The sequence below is a fragment of the Ambystoma mexicanum genome, chromosome 2q (assembly GCF_040938575.1).
Source record: "Ambystoma mexicanum isolate Mex_15411 chromosome 2q, UKY_AmexF1_1, whole genome shotgun sequence".
Lineage (NCBI taxonomy): Eukaryota > Metazoa > Chordata > Amphibia > Caudata > Ambystomatidae > Ambystoma > Ambystoma mexicanum.
In genome coordinates, this window is record NC_090924.1 from 458,968,173 (window position 1) to 458,989,845 (window position 21,673).

The following is a 21,673-nucleotide window of genomic DNA, read 5'->3' on the forward strand; positions in this document are numbered from 1 at the left end:
GATCTTCTGCCCCGTGAGCCATGCTTCACCCACCCAGCCTGTAATTGCCTGCTTGCTGCAGATCCTGTTTGTGGCAGCCTCCAAGGCTCAGTAGACTTGCTGGCACTACCCTCAACCCCCACCCTCGCCGCCTCCTGTCCTCTGCGGATCGTGTGCTGTCACTGGTCGGCGGTCACATGATCAGGCCTCCCTCCATTACATCCAACCTCCTCCCAGGGCGACTCTAGCTCAGGTAACTCAATGAAGAGCAACGAGTACAAGGCCATTGTCTATCCTGTCCTACTCTTCCCGTTGACCTGGCCAGCCGGTGTCGCTGCCTCCTCCTACTACACATCTATCTTATCAGTTTGGTCCTTTGAAATGACAATGTACTTTAATTCTTTTTCTACCACTACCTGATACGATTTTCAGTCATTCTCCATCCTTTTATCTATAGTGTGTCATCGCGTCTGTGTCACTTTTGTCTTATAATCACTGTCCCTTTGCATTCTCGCTCTAACCGTTGCATCTTACTGATATGTTCCTTCTTCTTGCCTACACTTGGCCACTTCACTAACGTTTCCTTTCCTCCTCTTTCCACATATATTCCCATTCTCCTCTCCCCTCCCATATGCTCAACACTTTTATCACACTCTCCCCATCTTCCCTTCCCATCTGTCTCCTTGCTTTCAACCTTTCCATTCCTCCCACCCTCCTCTCTTCAAAATCATGTGCACCCTAGCATTCCTCCCTCTTTTCATTGCTCAATCATCCATTCCTACCATCTTCCCATCTATTTGTTCACACCCTGATACTGAATAAATCCTCTGCACGTCCACCTTTCTCACCAAACAGTATCTACTCTCCTGCTCTGTCCTCTCCCTGTCTGCTCCCCAGGTCACTTATCTATCGGTCTGTGAAACGCGCAGTCAATTTGCAAAATAACATTTGTCTCCAACCCCTTCTTCACTCACTGTCCTAAACTGGATCTCAACTTCGAAAAGCAAAAACAGAAACCTGGATCTCTTCCAATGACTCTCCCTTAGTCAATTTGATTCAAGACCGCTCATTCTCATTTGTGCACTCCCACTGCCTTTCTAGTAGAGGTCGAAAGGGTGGTTGCCTCCTTTCTAACACTCTCTCCTTCTCCCCATTTCGATTCATCAATACTATCTCTGACCATTCTTTGATGAACTGTCGCAACTCATTTATTCACTCCCTGAAGACCACCACCGTATCATGATGGGGGGCTTTATCCCACCCATCTCTCCCCTGACCAACACACTACCTCTCTTCTCTTCTATCTGACCGCTTCCTTTCTTCTATCCACAACATGCACTTGACTTAGTCTTCTTCTCTTCCAAATTAACTTTTGCTGTTCTCTTAATTACCCCCACAGCCCTATATCATTACTGTACAGATCAAAATTCCTCACTTCTCTGCCCCTTGTCAGCTAATCCAACCAATCACTCAATGCGAATTCTCCCCTAACACTTTCCACCTGCATCTTAGTGATCGCACTTCCTGTCTACCCTCTTCCTCCATTAGCACCCTGGAAGGGGGCGCTGGCCAATCAGGAAGCTCGGAACATGGGCTGTATTCTCCGGTGTAAGTTTGTGTTCCAAGCAGCCCAAGCAGCCCAAGTGCTGTGTAGCTCACACGCAAGTGCTAACAATATGCTTCATTTAAAAATAAATCTTCCCTTGCGCCCCAACGCTGTGCATCTTTTCCAGAGTCATTTTCTGTGTTGATGGTGTCATGGTAATCAACATGGAAAATGGACTAGAGAAATACTGCACAGAGCCAGACATGCAAGATATTTTTTTCTTGTTTTGAATTTAAACACACCATTAGCACCGGTGTATCAACTACATGGGTGCTAATGGTGATAAAACTCTCGGGGGGAAGGCCGCCGGTAACTGCCAGCCACCACTGTTAAGGGACCTTTGCTTCGCTGGCCCCTTTACTTGGGTGGTGGGCCATTATCGACATGGTCGGCCCACCATCCTCATGTTAAATTGCCTCATTAACTCCTTCTCTGCAAATGAAGATGCTTTTCAGAAGTTTAACTTAATGCTCCAGTCCCATTCTCATGTCACTACCCTCTCAGAACCTTTACTCTTCCATTTTGACCCACCGACAACCTTACACCGCACCTCTTATTCTGTCTCTGAAAACACATATGCAGAAAATCCTCAGAAAGCAGCGTGAAACTCATTCTCCAACTGACCTCCAATTTTATATAGAAGCACTCCCCAACCTCACCTTTTCTCTTAACTCTGCCAACAAGACTACTTCCTCTAACACATCTCCTGTCAATCATCTTACCCCAGATGCCTTAAATCCACTCAACTTTCTCCTATTTCTTTTACACCCCTTCTTCACTCACGGTAGATGACTTTACCCTTTACGTCTCGAGCAAAATAACCAGAATTCACAACTCTTTCTCCTCCATACTCTCCCTCCCAGCTGTCTTTCTTCTCTCACCCCTCCCTTCCACCAATCTCATCCATCTCTTTATTCTCACACACCACCACTGATGATGTACTCTCACTCCTTACTAAGGTCAATCCTTCATGTGCTCCCGATAACCCCTTTGCTCCACAGATAGTCAAGCACATCGCACCAATCATTGCACCCCATCTCGCTGCACTCTTCAATCTTTCTCTATGCTCTGGCATCTGGCATCTTCTGTGTTATACAAACATGCAACTGTCCTCTCCTTAAAAAAGCTGAATCTGGGCTTAACTCTTCTGCTAATGCCCACCATGTTCGTCTTTTCCCACACTACTCTAAAGTCCATTTTCCTAACCTTGATGTTCTGCTCTCATAAATGTCTTCAACTTCATTACTTCAGCCCATCACTCAAAACTTTCTTCCATATTCATTCTCTTTGAGCTATATGCTGATGTTAATACCGATGAACCGACTGATCACCTCTATCTCTCTCTCTCCTTGGCATTTGGGGCATAACCTTGAACTGGATCCTATTTTACCGCGCAGCCCGCCACTTTAAAATGACCGGGGATGGCAAAACCACAAAGCACACTCCTTTTCCTTTTGCAAGGATCTGTCTTTAGCCTTCATGTCTTAACATTCAACACCATCGATCTGGGGGACCACATTTCCTCCTTTGGCTTCTCATATCTGCTAATTGCAGATGACGCACAAACCTTCTTTTCTTTTCCTTCTCTTTCATCTGATCGTACCACCAAAATATCAAACTGTGTCTCTGAAATCAAATATTGTATAGCCTCCCACTCGCTCATGGTCAATTCCACTCAACCCGAGATTATTTACTTTCTGGCTCACAACGCATCTGGGTACCCTACTACTTAGCTCATTTTGAAGCCTAACCTTGGCCTGGACCTTCCTCCGTACTCTCCTGCCACTTACAATCTACTTGTTATCTTCAACCAGAATCAAAACGTATGGCTGTTTATAGCTAAATCTGCCACAGAGGTTTGTATCAACGTCTTGAACATCAGGAAAATATCCCATCTTCTTCCTTTCAGCACAACTGAACATCTTGCCTCCCTTCTTGTCCTTTACATACTTAATTGTTGTGCAAGTATCCTGTTTGATCATCCCTCCTAATCCTATGCTTGTCTTGACAAGATCATCTGCTTTTCTATGCATATTCTTATTGATCTTGCACATTTGTTTTCCACCACTTTTGTCACTAACAAGGATGGCTTTCAATCCAGAACTTAGCCAAGTTTAAGTTCCTCCTTCTGGTTTATAAATGAGTCCATGGTCCTGCTCATGATTATCTTGTTACCTCCGTTTCCTGCTACTCTCCTTCTTGTCCTCTCGACTTTTCCTTTTCCACCTCTCAACTTCATCTTCCCTCCCTATTCAGTTATTCTCTCTACTTGACCACTTCATTGGAATGCTAACCTTAATGATATCAGAAACACCACATTCCTAAATTAGTTGAAATCAAGGCTAAACGCTACCTTCTATCTGCCGAGCGTTCTCACATCACGTAAGCCTTTTACACTCTATCTCAATTCAGGCAACTACCCACTGTGACGAATCGAGGGTATTCATCCATTCTCACCCCTTTGAGACTTGAGAGGTGACCCTACTCAACAAAACCCTCCCTGAGGCCTGTGCAAGAGGGACCTCACTGGGAGTCTCTCCCCCTTAGGGGACAAGGTCTCCCATTCCTCTGAGGAACTCCCTACATTACCCAACATATCAGCATTTATGGGACTGCCTGCAGGGAAGAAGAATATAACATCTTTGTAGTTGGCTGCAGATACTGCTGAACTAAATCCATCATAAAAAGGAAAAGAGAATGTCTCTTTAAGACAAAATGAAGTATTTAACTGAGATGAGTGGAGGAAGGAGGAGGAGAGCTTATGGTATGTGGGGGAAGCAACATGATGTGATTGTGCCTTGGAGTGGCAGAGCAGAGCCCAGCCGCAGAACCCACAACTTTCAATTTAGAAGAGCACACCAGAGTGAGATGCCGGGAGCCCGGCGGGACATAGAACGGATAACCCGCTGCCCGAGGATGCTGGTGCCGTGACCGCAAACTGTTTGTGGTGGGGGAGACGCCTGCAGAACAACGCCAAAACCAATACAGCTGGGATTGTGAGATGCTCCCTATCGCGCATGTCTATAGACGGCTGCAGCCTGAAGGGAAGCCGAGAATGGGAGGCCACAGAAAGAATAGAACGGGAAAGCCGACAAAGGTGAAGAATACCCAAGCGGATGCAGAGCCCTGCAATGTTCCCCGACGTAGATAAAGGTACCGCGGAGTACAGGAAAAGCGGGAGGCCGCCGGGGCAAGAGCATATGAAGAGTGCAACTCGTCCCAGTCATAAAGACGAGATATGTGGAATAAAGTTGTATGACTACCAATGTGAAAGGCTCATAAAGCAAGTAGCAAATAACCCTGTGAGAAGAATAAAGAGAGACTGGAATCAATTGCCCTGGGAAGAAGGGTAAACCTCTTATGAACAAGGAGACAGAGTGGGCCAAACCAGGCCTAAGTGCGGCTTCTAAGGACTATCACATAAGACTATCAAGAGAGCCAGATAACTCAAGAAAAAGCATAACCAAGAGAATCCATGAGTGGGAGAATGTAAAAGGAGGTCATGTCCCATACAAAGTATCCAAGGATTAATTGAGAGGCTGTAAAAGAGTCATAATTGAAGACAAGAGTGTGAGAGACTATCTCAAAAGAAGCTGTAGACAGCATACCTTTAAAGAGTGCACATAACCCAGAAAAGTTTTTCTAGAGTTACAAAAGCTCATGGAGGATATAGCCAAAGCTTACACAAGAAGATTGTATTAAACCCAAGTACAAGACAGAGACATTGTCATGCCGAGACTATCAGAAACTACGAGAAGACCAAGAGAAGAAAGACTTTTTCTTGGCTGTGATTAAAGCTTGTTAAACTAGTGGTAGTGTCAGGAAGAGCTAGGTTTGGGCTGAGGGCATTTTTACTTTGGGACATCCTGGGACATCCTGATGACAGACAAGCACCATTATATTATTTAGAAAGGCAGGTTGATCCCTTCAGCAATCGTGAAAGTTAGGCATTTTTATTAAGTTAATTAAAGTTAGTTAAAAATATCCTTAATGTGTCAGACTCCTTCTCCTGACCCACCGCACCACCTATCGTTTGCCTCCTGAGTCTTCCTAGCCTATCCCCAGTTTCTTCGTCCTCACTGCTACTACTTATCATTACTATTTATTTCTTCTGCCTTTCTCTCTCTCCTCTGCCCCTATCCTTACCAATCCACTCTCATCAACCTCTCTCTTGGCTCTGGTATATGTCCTGACTTAAAAATGTGCTATCGTTCAACCCATCTGAAACCAAACAATCTCCTGACAGCAACAACGTATGTATTTGCAGGTGTGTTGGAGGTGTGGCTTGAGGTGCCTGGGTAAAGCTGTGAGTCTCAGTACTGAAAAGATGGGGCAGTTAAGGTCAGGTTTCTTTGGGCAGTACTTCAATTGCAGCAATGCTGTAGATTGGGAATTGGGTGCATTGTTGTGTGTGCGATTAACTACTGAGTGGATGTCAACCGTAATGAAGTGGCTGTCTTTCATTGCTACTTCCTTTTGATGAATTTAAAGATTCAGGGAATTTGCAAAGGAATACAAGTTATTACCTCTAAGGCATAACTTTCAGGGAGCTTAGGTTAACAGAGTGGTTTGCCACAATGCTGATCCTCCTGTGGCACAGCATTCAGGTGGGCTGGAAGGTTCAGTGAATTGGGAGTGCGGTATCCAGCCTTTCCACCAGGCCACCAGTGCCAGGTTATTGAATGGCTGCACATCGGCACCAAGGTACCCGCATGCTACCCACCACCCCCAGCAAGTGACATAAGTACGTTGATGTCCTGTCCTTTTCCCTCATACTAATTGGATACTGCCCGCACACTCGGAATAGGGCAAGAGCACGCTTGCGCATTGGGTGGCAAAGTCCAGGATGCCCCTTTTCGCCACCAGTTTTTAATAAGTCTATTTATACATGTATCACTGTTCAATACATGTCTCTGGTACCTGGATCAGTCACAGGACAGCACTGTGCTCCCTTTCCAACCACTCACATATTTAACACAGCTTGAAATTACACTATGGATGTGGTATACATGCATTAGTGCTAGTACCATGTGTGTATTCATGGAAGTAGGCCCACACGTTCAAGAGCTTAGTTCATTGGGTAATCAAAGAGGACTCCTTTTCTGACATGATTTCTACTTCACACACCTTACCCCACTGCATTGAGGTTAGAGAGCCTTCTTCAGTGTTCCGTTGCTGGGCCTTTGCTAATACGACTGCATTTTCTGTTTCTTTCTTTACTCCCCCAGCCTTATAAGCCGCACAGGTTTAGAGGTGGCCAATGCTCCTCCTGCACAATTCTTTTATCAACCTCTGACCTGTTCCTAGAATGTTTGTCCATGGTTGCTTTGCACATTTTGAGGTAGTCTTTCCTTTTAGGCCTACCTTCTGGGTACAGCTTTCACTTGGTAGGATCCATTTTAGGAAATCCCTTCCATGGCTTGAAGAGGAGTATCCAGCAAAGAAACATTTGGGGAGTAGTAGGTTTACTTTCCGAAAAGCAACCACAGCCTGTCACTCCTTCTCGACTGTAACTGGGGCTTGGAATCGCTCATGCCGTCATTGAGCAATGACCATCGGTGGCGCTTCTGGGTGCGACCATGAGAGGTCGATTTAGGTGCGATTTCTGTGAGACACATTTACTAAGCCTTTCTTCAAGCACATGTCGCTGCAGTCTACGACCGGGACTGCTTCAGGGTATTTTTGAGAGACCACTTCAGTGTTTTCAACTCTACGTTTTCCTGAGGAGATGCTTTGGTGGCTAACCAACAGGTTCAGAAGCAAGAGATTTATAGAATTATTTTCATCCATATCTTACACTGGCTGAGGTGCCTGTGTGTCCAAAACCATGGAAGCACATTGGTTCGATGTTTCATCACTTTCCCTTAAAGAGTCTTTAGAGCAGCCCCTCTGAAGCTCCCACCTCTACCCATTTTCCTTTTCCTTCGCACTACAACCTCCAATAAGGCCAATAAAACGCCAATAAGGCTGAAACTGGGTAGAAACAAGAGTGGCGATTATCTGCTTGGTCTGCCAACTTGCCCAGCATCAACCCTAAAGGTACCAGTTATACCTCCTCTGCCAACACTATACTCTTTCCTTCTGATCTAGCTATACGTGTCCGCTTGCCTCGTTCAAGCCAGCTTATCGCCTTGATAATGGGACTTAGAGCATCTGCCCTCAAATCAAAGTTTTCATGCCAACAATTTGCTTCTCTTGGTAATGAGTCAGAACCGAAGGAGGAAGAGCTCTTGTCACCAGTTAAAGCGCTCCACTCAAGTAGTGAGTTGCAGAATTGTTGTGGCATTCTTACTTGTGACCTTTCCACTGCAGTCTTTGTAGATAGGATTATCATCCTGATTCAGGGAGGACTCAAGAAGATAAATTCTCTCTGCTAGGTCAGTTCATAAAATACTTTCACAAGCTTTCAGGCTTTGAAGAAAAGGCTTTCATGATGTTGCACTGCCTGTCAAAGTTGTGTGTGGGATAAACATTCATGGAATATAGTTATACTATAGCCCCAACTTCTGCAAAATTATCTGGGAAAGAGAGGAATTCTCTAATGTCCATCGACTAGATGGTTTACCACAACAGGACCTTAAAACAAGTGATGAGGACTTCATGTTAGCGGGCGGAAACTTTAACTCGGCATTAGATATTGCTAAATTCGCTGCAGGCATACCCAGGGAAGCAGCAACAATTTTATTCTGGACTGATTGAGGCAAAGCAGATGGCACATGTCATGCTTTAGGCTGTAATCCATCCGGTGGTAACAAGAGGTGTGTGCACTGGATTGGATATCAGGAGTCAGACTTGACTAGAGCTCAGACTCAACTCTTGAAAGGTTGCCTTTCTCGTGGCGGTCCACTCCCTTTGCCATGTAGACTATCTTCAAACTTTAAGGTCAGAGAAATAATGTATGTTTTCCCACCGGCACAAAGTGGTGACCTGTACTCTACCATCTTACTTATTATTACTGTTTTTTCAGATCTCCACATAAACCACACGATTTTCTCTCTATCCTTTCCCCAGACCTCTCCTCCAAAGTGCGAAATGTTCTGATTCATTTGGTTGTACACAGGGCTCTCAAGTTCTGCCTGGATCATGGTTTGGACATCTTGTTTTCCAATAAGTTATTTACTCACATTGGTCTTGATTCAAGGTAGTTTGCTCTCACAGTATCAGTTATGCTCATTCAGGAAGAGCAAAGGCTACTCCCGCTGCCTTACAGCAGCGTGTTCCGCTGGAGTCCATTTGCAAAGAAGCCTCGAGGTCCAGCCCACATGCACTGTGTGATTCCTACTCTCTGATTTCTAATTGCAGAGATGCTGCTTAGTTCGGCTGACCAAACCTGTGAATGCTTGGGGTAACTGTTTTTCGTACTGCTACTCCCCTCTCACGCTCTGGTTGTAGAGTGCTATGTAATCTCCAATTCTACGAAGTAAAATGGATGGAATGAAGGTATAAAACAAGTCACTCCACATAGTGACTCTTGTACTTCTAGTCTATTGTCCTTTCTCTTCTGTACAACCCTCCCTCCAAACCGCGAACCACTCAAGCACGGCCATTATCACCCAATTAAATGAAGGATTTGCAATGATAACGCGTTCTGGACAGATGAGGCTCCCCAGGCAAGACAGAGGGCTTGCACAGGACGTGGACAGCCACGCCCTGGGCAGCTTAGTAATAAAGCACACCATTAGTTTGAAGGGAAAAGGACATGGATGATATGCAAAAGGGTTAGCCATGCCCAGGCCTTGATATGTGTGCACTTTGGCTTTATTATTCAATTTTTACGGTGCAAGAGGGTTCTCATCCTGCCCCCTTCTCGACATGAGATGATCCCTTTAGCAACGAAGGGACTGCGCACTAGGAATACAGCACTACCTACGTTGAGTAGCTTTCACTATTTAAGGACGTGGTTATACACCTGCCTGCTTCGGATAGGTGGCCTGCATGCTACACCTGGGGTAGTGTGAGGCAGAGGCTGTCTGTATGCATGTAAAATGAGCTTCTCTGTCCATTAATCCTGCCGATTTCAGTTACAAGCACTGTCAGTGCTGCTTTTTTCCTGCGTATGCAATAGCCTGTCTATGCACCCACTTTGTATATTGTTACATGTCTCTCAATACCCAAAGGGGGCCCCGTAGTATGATACATTTCTCTCCACCTGTCCATCTTTTTATCTTCCTCTGTGTTTTTTGTATATAATTGTGCTGTTGTTTTGTTTTATTGTAATCAAATAAAATACCTATTTTCTTATCCTCTTTGTGTTTGTCTTGTGTCTCCAGATCTATAGTTAATGTGTGTCTTTTCACTCCTGTGTTTGACTTTTGTTTGTTTTGTAATTATTGTGATATTGGTTTAAACCATGTAAACCTTACACAAATGAGGAAAAACAAAAATCGAACAATCATAGAGAGAAATCCATACAAACAATAATTTGCAATGTCCTTCACAATGAATAATTCAAATTACTTGTCCTAAATACATCAATACGTTTCCTAAAATAGGATATGATCATTTTAAAGTGATCTGTGCTTGTACAAGATTTATGAAATTAAAATGCCTATCTAAAACAGACTTTAAAATAAATGAAAGCCTTTGTAGAAATATTTATTTTCTGCAGACATTGTAACACTGCTATTGTTAGGGCAGTTTCATTTCCTCTTGATAAGCGTAACCAGAAATCGTACTCTAGCAGACTTTTGCCAAGTGCAAAACCGGCAAAGCCACCTGGGGCCAGAGTACTGAAACCTTGCAATGTCGCACGGTATTGGCACTGGGCCAAAGTTTGCCCTAGTGCAAAGAACATTAGGGCCATATTAGAAAACATTTGCACCATGACAAGTGCAATTTGGCATGGTAGAAGCGCTAGGGGAAATATTTCCCGAGTGCAAAAACATACACATTAAATGCATTTTTGCCCCAGCTGGGTCTTTCCTAGTGCTAGAGACCATCAGTTCTGGACACACCCTTACCTAGTGAGTCCTTTTATCAGCCAAACACCACCATTGTATATCTTGCACAATCAAATTGCTTGCAAACCTGTTTGGTTGCAGTCTCCCTGCTCTTCTTATAGGTGGTTCTCTCATTGAGTTGGTGGCTAAAACATTGCATTCTGTTTGGGCAAAGCTTGGTAATGTGAGTGCCCTTTGGATTACGTCGGTAGCAAGATGCAGCACAACCAACTTGCCTCTGGTTGTGCTATTACTGTCCAACGTTCAGGTCAGTATTTTCTGCTTTCCCATGTCTTTATGACTGCCTTAATATGAATGATTAATGATGTGTACAGCCGGTATCCTGGTGAATGCCAATGTTAAGGTTTGAGGTATTATTAAAAACTATGCATACAAATAAATCCAACATTGTTCGAACCTAATCTTACCCTCACAAATAGAAAAGTACAAAAGTTATATCACCAGACATGAATGCCTTCACAACATACACAAACAACAAAACATACATAGCAGCATACAATACATATTAAAAACAGATATCACCACTTAAATAAATGGAAAAATGTACACTTAAATTAAATGACATCAAAACGTAGAACCAGAATTACTAAAATGACTTGTTCTCAACAACATACCCTCTTAATGTCATCTTCATAGCACATTTTAGACCAAACAACAACTACCCTTCACAGGGTCAGCTATTTCCACACTGCAGAGATGTCAGTACAAGCACCCAAGACAACAGGAGAATTATGACCCAGCTTGAATCTTTACACCAGCATCTTCAATGGAGTGGCCCAAAATCCTAGTTTAGTTCAGTTGATCGAAAATGTGCCTGTTTTCCTCTCTCATTTTGATGGGACCAATGAATATTACTCTTGTTCATAGTGGAAGGGGAGTTATCAATTGTCTGCCTAAATGTCCCACACAGTATATTCAATCAAGTAAACTAAAGTCGCAACCAGGCCAAAGCTGCAAGAAGGAATATTAGTAAGAGCACCCTACAGCCACCATCGGCTGGCACCCAATGCTCTTCAATGGCTACCTCTCATGGTTCCAATCAAGCCTTGGCAAACTTTCTCAAAAGTGATCTGCAGGCTCCCCCAAACCGCCAAGTGAGATTCGGGTAGGTTTGCAGGTGGATGCAGCTTTTTTATTCCAGAGGGAATCTGCATGAATCTCATTTAAGAGCCATCAATCTTCAAGGAGGTTTGGCAGGTTTGTACTGATATTTGGGAAAACCCACAAACAAAATTGCGTAAAAGGCTTCAGGAAGGGAGAGAAAGGTTAGGGGAAAGGGACAGGTTGAGTGAGGCTCGGTGGAGGGGTTTTCCAGACGATATGGACTACTGTGCCTCTGTGAATGTTATCCCAGTACGACAGAAGTGCAGTACGATTTCTCAGTAGATTAATGCACCTACTGCAGAAATCTATGTGTAACCTGAAGGTACCAGGTTTGAATATGGGTAGGTAACCCCGCCTTTCATCCTTCTGAAGGTGATCAAATGAATACAGTTGAACTGGGGAATTTTAAGATCACATGTCAGACCAGCAGGCAGTCACATGCCAGACATGTCAGGGTTTGCTTTTCATCATTCAGGTGTGGACACATATATTTAAATGTATTGTTTTAATAGTTTAAAACACAGACATAGCTCAAGAGCAGTGGAGCGCTATACAGGGTGTGAGTAGGCAGCATTTGAACTGGCTCCTTTTCACAGTTGCGCAGTATGGTGAGTTGCAGTCTGTGTGTACATCAATCTGCGCATCCATCGTGATTAGACCTTGGTCAGGTATTGGTGAAAAGGCCAGATTTTGAGAGATTTGCAAAATTGGAGAATTGGGGGTGCCTTCCGAGTTGATACAGGGAATCAAGTACCAGAGGGTGGTTGCATGAGAAGATAAGGATTGTTTGTAGGTCCTGTCTTTGTGGACGAGTTATGATTTGAGTGGGTTGGTTGATTTGCTGCACGAGGGGCGTGTGACACCCGATGTGTGAAGCTTGCATCAGGTATGCCTGTGTGCTTCTCGTGACTGATTTGTAGATGATACATGAAGTCTTGAACAGTATCCTGGCCTGGAGAGGAAGCCAATGTAGTTCTCATTGGACAGGGTGATCCGGTCAAATATCCATGCACCGGTAAAAAGGTGTGCTGCTGTGAGGTGGATTGTTTTTAGGGGATCCAAGTAAGCAGCTAGGAGCAATGTCAGGAGGGCATGTCCTTCATCGATGTGCAAGACCACAAGAGCATGCACTATGGTTCAGAAGTCCTACGGATCAATGAGGGGTGTCATTTAGCAATATTGGTGGAGTTTTGGAGCCAGGCAGTTTGGACCTTCTTGGCTATGTATTTCTGGAAGGACAGGCTGCTGTCAATGGTGAAGCCTGAGGACTTTGCTAAATCTGAGTGTTACGGACCAAATCCTTTGAGGTTCATATCATTAAGCCATTGGTGAACAAGTTGTATTTTAGCAGGGGGAGCGATGAATACAACGTTGGTCCGGCAGGGTTTAAGTTTGAGGTAGGCAGTTGAAATCCAGGACTGGTCGATAACTGGGCAATCAAGGAGACAACTGATGTCATGTGGACTTTTTACTCTTATGTACAACTGAGTATCGTCCGCACATTGTTGGATAGCTATATTGGGATCTTAGAGGAGGGTGCTTAGAGGCACCATGTATAGGATACAAAGGATCAGAGAGGGGATGGAGCCTTGGGAGACTCTGCAGGAGACTGGTAGTCAGTTAGAAAGAAACGTGTTCATATGGATGGCCTGGAGAGTTAGGAGGTAAACCAATTCAGGACAGTGCCAGTGAATCCCATTACGTCAACGAGGAGGGACAGGAGGATACAGTGGCCAATGTTATTATATGCAGCCAAGAGTTCAAGGAGAACGAGGAGACATGAGTATCCCTTAGCCATGATTTGGAGGCCATCCATCTGGATGGTGGCTGTCTTGATGCTACACTTGGAGAGGGAACCCCGACTGATAGCCGTTTAGGAGCTGTAGTTGTTCGATTCTCATTAGCAGTTGTGTAGCAACTACTCTTTTTCAAGATTTTGCTAATAAACATGAAGGTCTTAATGGGCTGTTAGTTAACCAGGTTGTCTGAGTAAAGGGTCATTTTTCATAAAAATAGGTCATATGAGCCCAATCTTGACGGTATCCGGGAGTGACCCTTTAGGGATGGTGGCATTAATGATGCTGAGGAGTGCATTGAGTGCCGGGCCTGTCAATAGTTGAATGATGGAGGCAGAGTGATATTGTCAGAGTAGGAGGTAGGTTTGAGGAAGGCAAGAGTTTGTAGGGGGCTTGGGAGAGAGAGGAGTGAATTCTGTCAAGATGGCCAGTGTGCATGCTGTGGTGAAGGAGTCGGCCAATGCTGGGGGATGTTGATTCAACTATCTGTCAGATTCGGTCTATTTTTTCAATTAAAATATTGATTCTGTTGCATTTTTCCTGAGTTGCTGGCACCTCAGCGTCAGATGAGGGTTAGGTACAATGCTTTACTACTACGAAGAGGACTTTGCTGCCGCAATGGTGGTGGAGTAGTAAGCAGCCACGGCCTTGGTAACCAGAATCCTATGGTTGACGCAGAGAGATTTGAGGTTAGTGAGATCTCCAGGCTTATGGTTTTTGTGCCACCATTTATTTGGGGCTCTCATTGTGCATTTGTTTGGGGTGAACTCGGGGTGCACCAAGGGGCAGAAGGTTTGGTTTTAGCATGGCTGGTACATAGGGCAGCATGAGTGTCCACCAGTTTCATAGCAGAGTTGTTGAATAATTCTAGGAGGACCAAGGCATTCCCTGTGCCGGTGAAATCTGCAAAGTTTGCTGCTAGTTCATTGACTGGGGAAGTTTTGAATGAGCATTTAGCCTTATCTTTGTGGGACGTGGTTGAGTTGGTGATCGACAGTGGGATGGTGGTGTGGTAAGAACAGTCGAGTGGTGTAGGGTCTGTGCAGTTGATGAGGGAGGATGGTGGTGTGGTAAGAACAGTCGAGTGGTGTAGGGTCTGTGCAGTTGATGAGGGAGGATGATGTAAAGACTAGGTCTGATATGTTGCATTTGTTGTGCATGGAGGAGAGCACAATTTGCTTAAGGTCCCTGGATTTGGTGAGTGCGAATAGTGTGCTTTGAGTTCAGTTGTTGGCACGAGACTCTGGAATGTTAAAATCTCTGAAAAAGACATTGAGTATTATTGATGTTTATAATATTACAATATAGTGAATTCATAACACACAGGACCTTTGAAAAGACTATATGGCTGGGGAAGGGTCCCTAATGCAATAGGGGTGCATGAAGTTTAATCCTGCAGAGTTTGCCTCTATGCGAACTACTGAGGTTATTTATTTAATCGTTTTTTTATTGGTTTCTACTCTGTTATTTATTTTTAAGGAAATTCGTATACTGATTGAAATGTTTATTTAAGTGTTTTGATGTTTTGTGATGTGTTTGTGAAAGATTATAGATTGGATCATAACACAAAAAAATAAAAAAAATAGGTTATTTATTAGTAGTGACAGTTCATTGCAGTAGGTTAATTACCTTTAGAAAACCTGGTAAGGCTTAGGCAGAGTCAGTCACATCTCAAGCATTTACGATGTAGACTCTGACATTCCTCAAAGTAATACCTTTTCATCAGGAAGTATTGCAATTTTATGAGCTCTGTGCCTGGGAATTACACGTAAACATATATCTACAGTAAAAGGCCTACTATCAAAACCTTTGTTGGTGCATTTGTTGAGATGTGCTAATGCATTTCATCACTTGCACCCAAATAACATGTGCCCAATTCACAAAGTTCCTTTAATTGTGTGCATTTTAAAGGCCCACCTTCAGATATCCTTTGCCATTCCCTTTGCACATTTGCACAAATGGGTTGTTTCTGCGCATTCTGTTGTGCATCCCCAATTCCGAAACACGAAGCACAATAAAATGTGCATAAAACAAACACATTTGCTTGTGTCTCAATGAAAGGGCACAGGGGAAGTGCAATCCATGACAGTCATTTCTGACACGTTCATGCATTTTTGCGTTTAAATGTTGAGCAGCAGCAACATGAATCACTGTTGTTCCACTCGCATGACTAACCCTCAAACAGAAATAGAAATGTTTTTTCTTTTTTTACACATTTCACAATGACAGTTCCTTTATGGGCCCATTGTGATGAAATGCACTTCCAGCATCCACATGGGTGCAGGGAGTGCCATACGTGCTCCCAGAACTAATGTATGCAAGGGGGTGGTCAGCGCATAATTTGTGCTGCAGCACAGCCCTGTTCAAATGTTTAGGCCAACTTTGTGAATAAAGTGACCTGCACATTTCTCAAAGTAATGCAAATAAAAATGCATCCTTTGTGCATTTCCTATTTGGATGAATGTGTGTGAATTTGGCATTGTGTTCTTTTTCAAGATTACAATTTTTGTTCAGCTGCAAACAAAGCGATAATGTTGGTTTCTATAATCAAGAAGCAGCGAGGTGCATGCCCTTAGTCAGTCAGACACTTTGGGCCTCATTACAAGTTTGGCAGGATCTCTGCGGTAAATCCGCAGAGATACCACCAAACAGATTTACTGTTACCACCACTTGGTCTGGTGGAATTACCGCCAGATTACAAGTGGTGGTAGGCAATGTTAGTCCTCATTTATTGGAGTCCATATTACTCCATGGGGAGGATTTCGGCAGAATTACTGCTGGCGGTAATTCCTCTGATTTGGATGGTTTTTGGCTGTAAAGTCGAGGAATTACCTCCAGCATTCTGCTTGAGGTTTTTCCTCTGCCTTTCCTCCAAATCCGTAGTTCGGTGGTGTGGTAATGCAGTGTCTGTTACTACTGCATTACCAGCATTTTTGGCCACAGCGCCAAACTTGTAATGAGTTCCTTTGTTTTCTTTTAACAACTCTTGCAGGAAAGGTTCTGAAATTGTGACCTATTTCATTAAATGTATACTTTATTTGCTTTGAAAATGTGCTGGCAGGAAAAGGTCTGACCTCTTCAGCCCATTGTTGGCAGCAAGTTTTCAGCAGCATGAATTGCCATGAGTTAAAACCGAACCTGTAATGATATGATATGAGAGGATATGATAGGTTACTCATAATGCACTTAATACCCAGAGGTTTCTAAGCGCAAACCCGGGGATCGAACCTGTGTTGCTGTGTGTCGCCTTGTTTACTAGGTGAGCACGTTGCACCAGAGCTATCCTCCCGAGACAATGGCGATATTCCCTAAGGCAGTGGGCAACCGTGACGATAATGGCAATGCTACCCGCGTTTAGGGTCCCTTGCTTCACTCTGGCCCATAACTTGGGTGGTGTGCTGTTACCAGGTGGATGGGCCAGGTGCCTCGGGGAATATTGCTCAATGTAACACTCAAACTCCATGGTGGACTCAGCCTATCTCATCTAGTCACACGCTGAGGATCCTCAACAAATTCACCCAGCACTATGTGGTAGCCCATACCATGCCAGTAGTGCAGTAACCCCCCCTTTCATCAACTGACAGGCCTTAACCACGCCCTAACCGGATGTCCCGCCCCTTGGGGTGTCCATGGCAACGCATGTCCCGCCTTAGCGGATGTCCCTGTGCTGTAGTAACGTCATGTGTTGTGTTGAGGGGCGTGGTGGTGTAGGAAAGGGCGTTTCCGGGGGGTGATGTAGTGCATGAGGTAATATTTTGGGGGCTAGGCGTGGTCCAGTAGGGATGGTGACATCACGGGTGTGTCCCTGAAGTTTCCCCTAAGGCCTAACCTAACAGTGACGTCATGGCTTGTGTTTAGGGCGTGGTGGTGTAGGAAAGGGTGTTTCCCGGTGGTGATGTCGTGCATGAGGTAATATTTTGGGGGCTAGGCGTGGTCCAGCAGGGATGGTGACATCACGGGTGTGTCCCTGATTTTTTTTGTAAGGCCTAACCCAAAAGTGATGTCATGGTTTGTGTTTAGGGCGTGGTGGTGTAAATAAGGGCGTTTCCCGGTGGTGATGTCGTGCATGAGGTAATATTTTGGGGGCTAGGCGTGTCCCAGCAGGGATGGTGACATCACGGGCGTGTCCCTGAAGTTTTTTCTAAGGCCTAACCTAACAGTGACGTCATGGCTTGTGTTTAGGGCGTGGTGGTGTAGGAAAGGGTGTTTCCCGGTGGTGATGTCGTGCATGAGGTAATATTTTGGGGGCTAGGCGTGGTCCAGCAGGGATGATGACATCCCTCTGGGGTCAAGGTCCAGGGTTTTGATGAGATGATGTAGGTATGAAGTTGTGATGTCAGGGGGGCAGGCCGGGGGGCGTTGTGGGGGTGATGTAGTTGTGGGTCCTCCCCTAGGGGTGGAGTATGGTGTATATATACAGAAGGAGCTCTGGAGAGAGGTAGACGGCGCTCTTGGAGTCTGCGCTAGTATGCATGGTCTGATCCTATGTTTAGGTGGGCTATGGATCTTTTTTAATTGATAAATATATTTCCAAAACCTGTAAGTTTAGGTATGTGTGTGTGTGTGTGTGTGTGTGTGTGTGTGTGTGTGTGTGTGTGTGTGTGTGTGTGTGTGTGTGTGTGTGGCTGTGTGTGTGTGTGTGTGGCTGTGTGTGTGTGTGGCTGTGTGTTTGGGTGTGTGTGGCTGTGTGTTTGGTTGTGTGCGGCTGTGTGTTTGGGTGTGTGTGTGTGGCTGTGTGTGGCTGTGTGTTTGGGTGTGTGGCTGTGTGTGTTTGTGTGTGTGTATGTGGCTGTGTGTTTGGGTGTGTGTGTGTGTGTGCTTAGAAAATAAGAAAAGATTAACAGTTATAAATGTTGAGCTGTGTTGTGGTAAAATGTGGTGCAGAAAAAAAAAAAAGCTTTGGTTTTTTATGGATGAATCATCCAGGCAATGTAGAGTTAACTGGAGTCTTTAAAGAAGCTTTGTGACATTGAGGGAACGATCAATATTGCACTCTGATGTGTAGCATTGGCTCATGTTTGTAAAACAAGTCTTACTTTCGTTTTGTATGGAGCATGGAGTTTTAAGCCGTGTCATTGTATGTATTTGTAGAGTGTACGTGTACCATTTGGAAAAGGCCACGTCCGCAGATCTAAGAGGCTAGGGTCCTGTCTCTGACGATATACGTTTCTATGTAAATTGATATAAAGTGGGCTGACTAGCTAAACATTAAACAGTCTAGGTTATAAATATACCGGTAACAGGAAAGCTGCCTTTTCATTTACACTTTTGCACCTGAAGTCATGGAGTTTGGAAACGAATTAAGTGCATTTTTCTTTTTTTTTTTTATCTTTAAAAAATGATTCAAGGTGTGTTTCTATAATGTGGGTAAAACTGAGGATTACATTGTGTTTGATATATCAAACACAATGTAATCCTCAGTTTTAGCCACATCTTTTGGAACAGTCATGTAACACAAATGGTCCTCCAATGAAACAACTTCAATTTTACATCTAGGGCAAATTTTACCACGGCATTCATGATTAGCATTTATAAAGCGACCGCATGAAACACAGTCCGTTTTCAAATAACATTGGGCTAAACCCTGCGCTGCTTTCTCAATGTGTTTTTTAAGGCATTGTTCAGACCGGGCAAAAGTTTTACATTTGGGACATTTAAACTTTGATTCGTCCAACACAAGACACCCATCTCTTTGACACATGTGACAATGTAATCTACATCTGTGAGCCATTCGATTGTTGTATATATGACAACAAAAAGGACATAAATTCTTTACCCCTAGAAAACCTTGTAGGTTTAAAATGCCGTAATAGTGTTTCTCATGATGTAAAAGGTAGACAGTGTTTTTATTAGAAGTGTCACCCTGGGGAAAATATTTCCAAATCCGGTCTTCATTATACAAAATATTGATCGGCACCCCAAAGTAATCTTCAAATAGACACACTTCATTAAAACCAACCATGACGTCAGGGGGTATACCCAGAGTCTGGTGGACCTCTAAAGCCTTTCTTTGTATGTAACCGTCAGTAACAGTTCTAGGCTCCAGCAGACCTATGATACTGGCAGCCATACATATATTTAAGTCCCCATAGTTAAAATCCAAAAGCCAACGCTTCTTCTTAGCCACAATCATACTGTAGAGTGTTTTCTTTAAAGGCCTGTACACGCCACCCTCTCTAGATCTAACAATCACAGTTACAATTCTTAAGGGTTCCGTTACAAGAAGCTCAGCCTTACTTTGTAGCAAACGGCCAATGTTTTCTAAAAACTCTAAAACATCAAACACCTGTCGGTGGGTTCGTCTGGTAAAAAGAGGTCTATTTAAAGTAGAACTGTCTAAACGGATCTGGACAAAGTCATTAGGACCAGCAGATTCCAAAATGTGGGAAACAAGCCTCTCAACCGATTCTGTTATCAGTAATAGTGCGTGACCTGTTGAGGTTATCCTATCTAGATTCATAAAACGAAAAACTTCATAGTATTCAACACTTTTATATTTTGGTATATCATGATGGTAAGTTCCCAAACTCTGTAAAAAAACAGTTTCTGTATCAGACGTGTCAGGTGTATCTGGAGAGTGAAGCTCTAAATCTTTCTTTGCACGGCGGGTAATGATAGCTTTTGCTTTTTTTAAGCGTTTCAAAAACATTTTCCTCTGTCTCCTCGAGCGAAGCCATTTTAAACGCAAGGCCTTTGCACCTTTTACAGGTAAATGTGGTATGTCTACAGGCTTAGGGGGTGTATGCACATCTTCCAAACCATACCCTATGGTGCTAGGGGGTGTCATTACATCTATACCATTTGTGGACTTCCCAGGACCTAACCCAGTCCTTAATCCTGTTATGGGGATTGTCAACTGATTTGGAACAGCCCTAGCTTTATTTTTTAAAGACTGTTTTTTATAGTCTTGGGCCAGTACATTGGTTTTAGATTTCATCTTGAACAAAAGGTGTTTGGCCTTACAAACACCTCGACGTGTATCAATTAAAGATTTTTTAGTACCCTTTTGCTTTAATCTATACCTCTGGCAGCCTAAGTTTACTTTCTTCTGTATACCTGGTAGATGTTTTCCTTTTTTACTATTTAATACATCTACCTCAAATAATCGCTTAGCAGTGTCACCCCTTTTATAACAGGGAACCGTCACCCGGGCGGTTGGTGTGTTAACATGTTTAAAGGTATGTCGGGGAGACAACGGTTTATTATCAAGCTTGTGAAAATTGTTCACTGCACACACCCGTTTGTTTATACCATTTGGCCCTGTGCTTGAAAGATCTAACGGCTTAGGGGGGTCATTTAACCTACAAATAACAGAGGCATATACAAATTCTTCACAAGCTAATTTTATGTGGGAGTCTGAGTTAACTATAATAGGCTCTTTTATAGGGGGATTTACAATAGGCTCTTTTATATGTGGATTTACAATAGGCTCTTTTACAGGTGAGTCTATAATTATTATAACAGGTTCAGAAGCACGGGCTGTTGGTATATCTGGTACCAAAGGGACCTGTTTGAAATTCTGGAAAATATCAGCACACTGATCACTGTTGGGGCTTGTAGGTAAACACGTATGGGGTATTGAATAATCTCCACAATCCAGAGACTGTTGCCTAATGGTATCCTGTATTGGTTCTAAAGCAGGAAAATCTCCAAGAGGTTCTTTTATAGGGGAGTCTATAATTATTATAACATTTTCAGAATCAGGGGCTACTGGTACACCTGGTACCTCCAACGCTGGTTCTAAATTTTGGGGAATATCAACATACCTCTCACTGCTGGGGATTGTGGGTGAATAGGTATGGGGCGGTGTACAGTATCCATAATCAGGAGACCGTGCACTAACGACGGCCTGTATTGGGTCTAAAGGGGCTACTACCTTTAAAGATGAAAGCACATTAAACGGGGTAATATCGCCACAACCTATACTCTCCAGCTGCGATCTATTAGCTGATGGGTCTATAGGTGGTATAACCTTTACACGAGACCTTGTTTTTTTATCACATCTAACAGACCGGGCCTGAGGGGGATCAGCCGGAGTTACCTGAATACTTTGATCTTCCACAGCTTCAGAGTTAGTCATATTTAAAACAGGTTGAACCCCTGTAAACCGTACATCTTTTTTCAAACTTAGTTTAGAGTTCTTTAAACATTTTTGGAGCCCCAAACACTCCTGATAACCCCCCTCCCGTGTTGTGCTAAAGTGTTCTGTGTAGGGCTGACCTGTTTTC

The 21,673-nt window shown here is 43.8% G+C and overlaps 1 protein-coding gene across 2 annotated transcripts in view; it reads left to right on the forward strand.

Moving 5' to 3' along the window:
• PTPN18 (protein tyrosine phosphatase non-receptor type 18) overlaps positions 1 to 21,673 on the forward strand; it is a 674,845-nt gene that overhangs the window by 566,440 nt on the left and 86,732 nt on the right. The gene's annotated exons all lie outside the window — the stretch shown is intronic.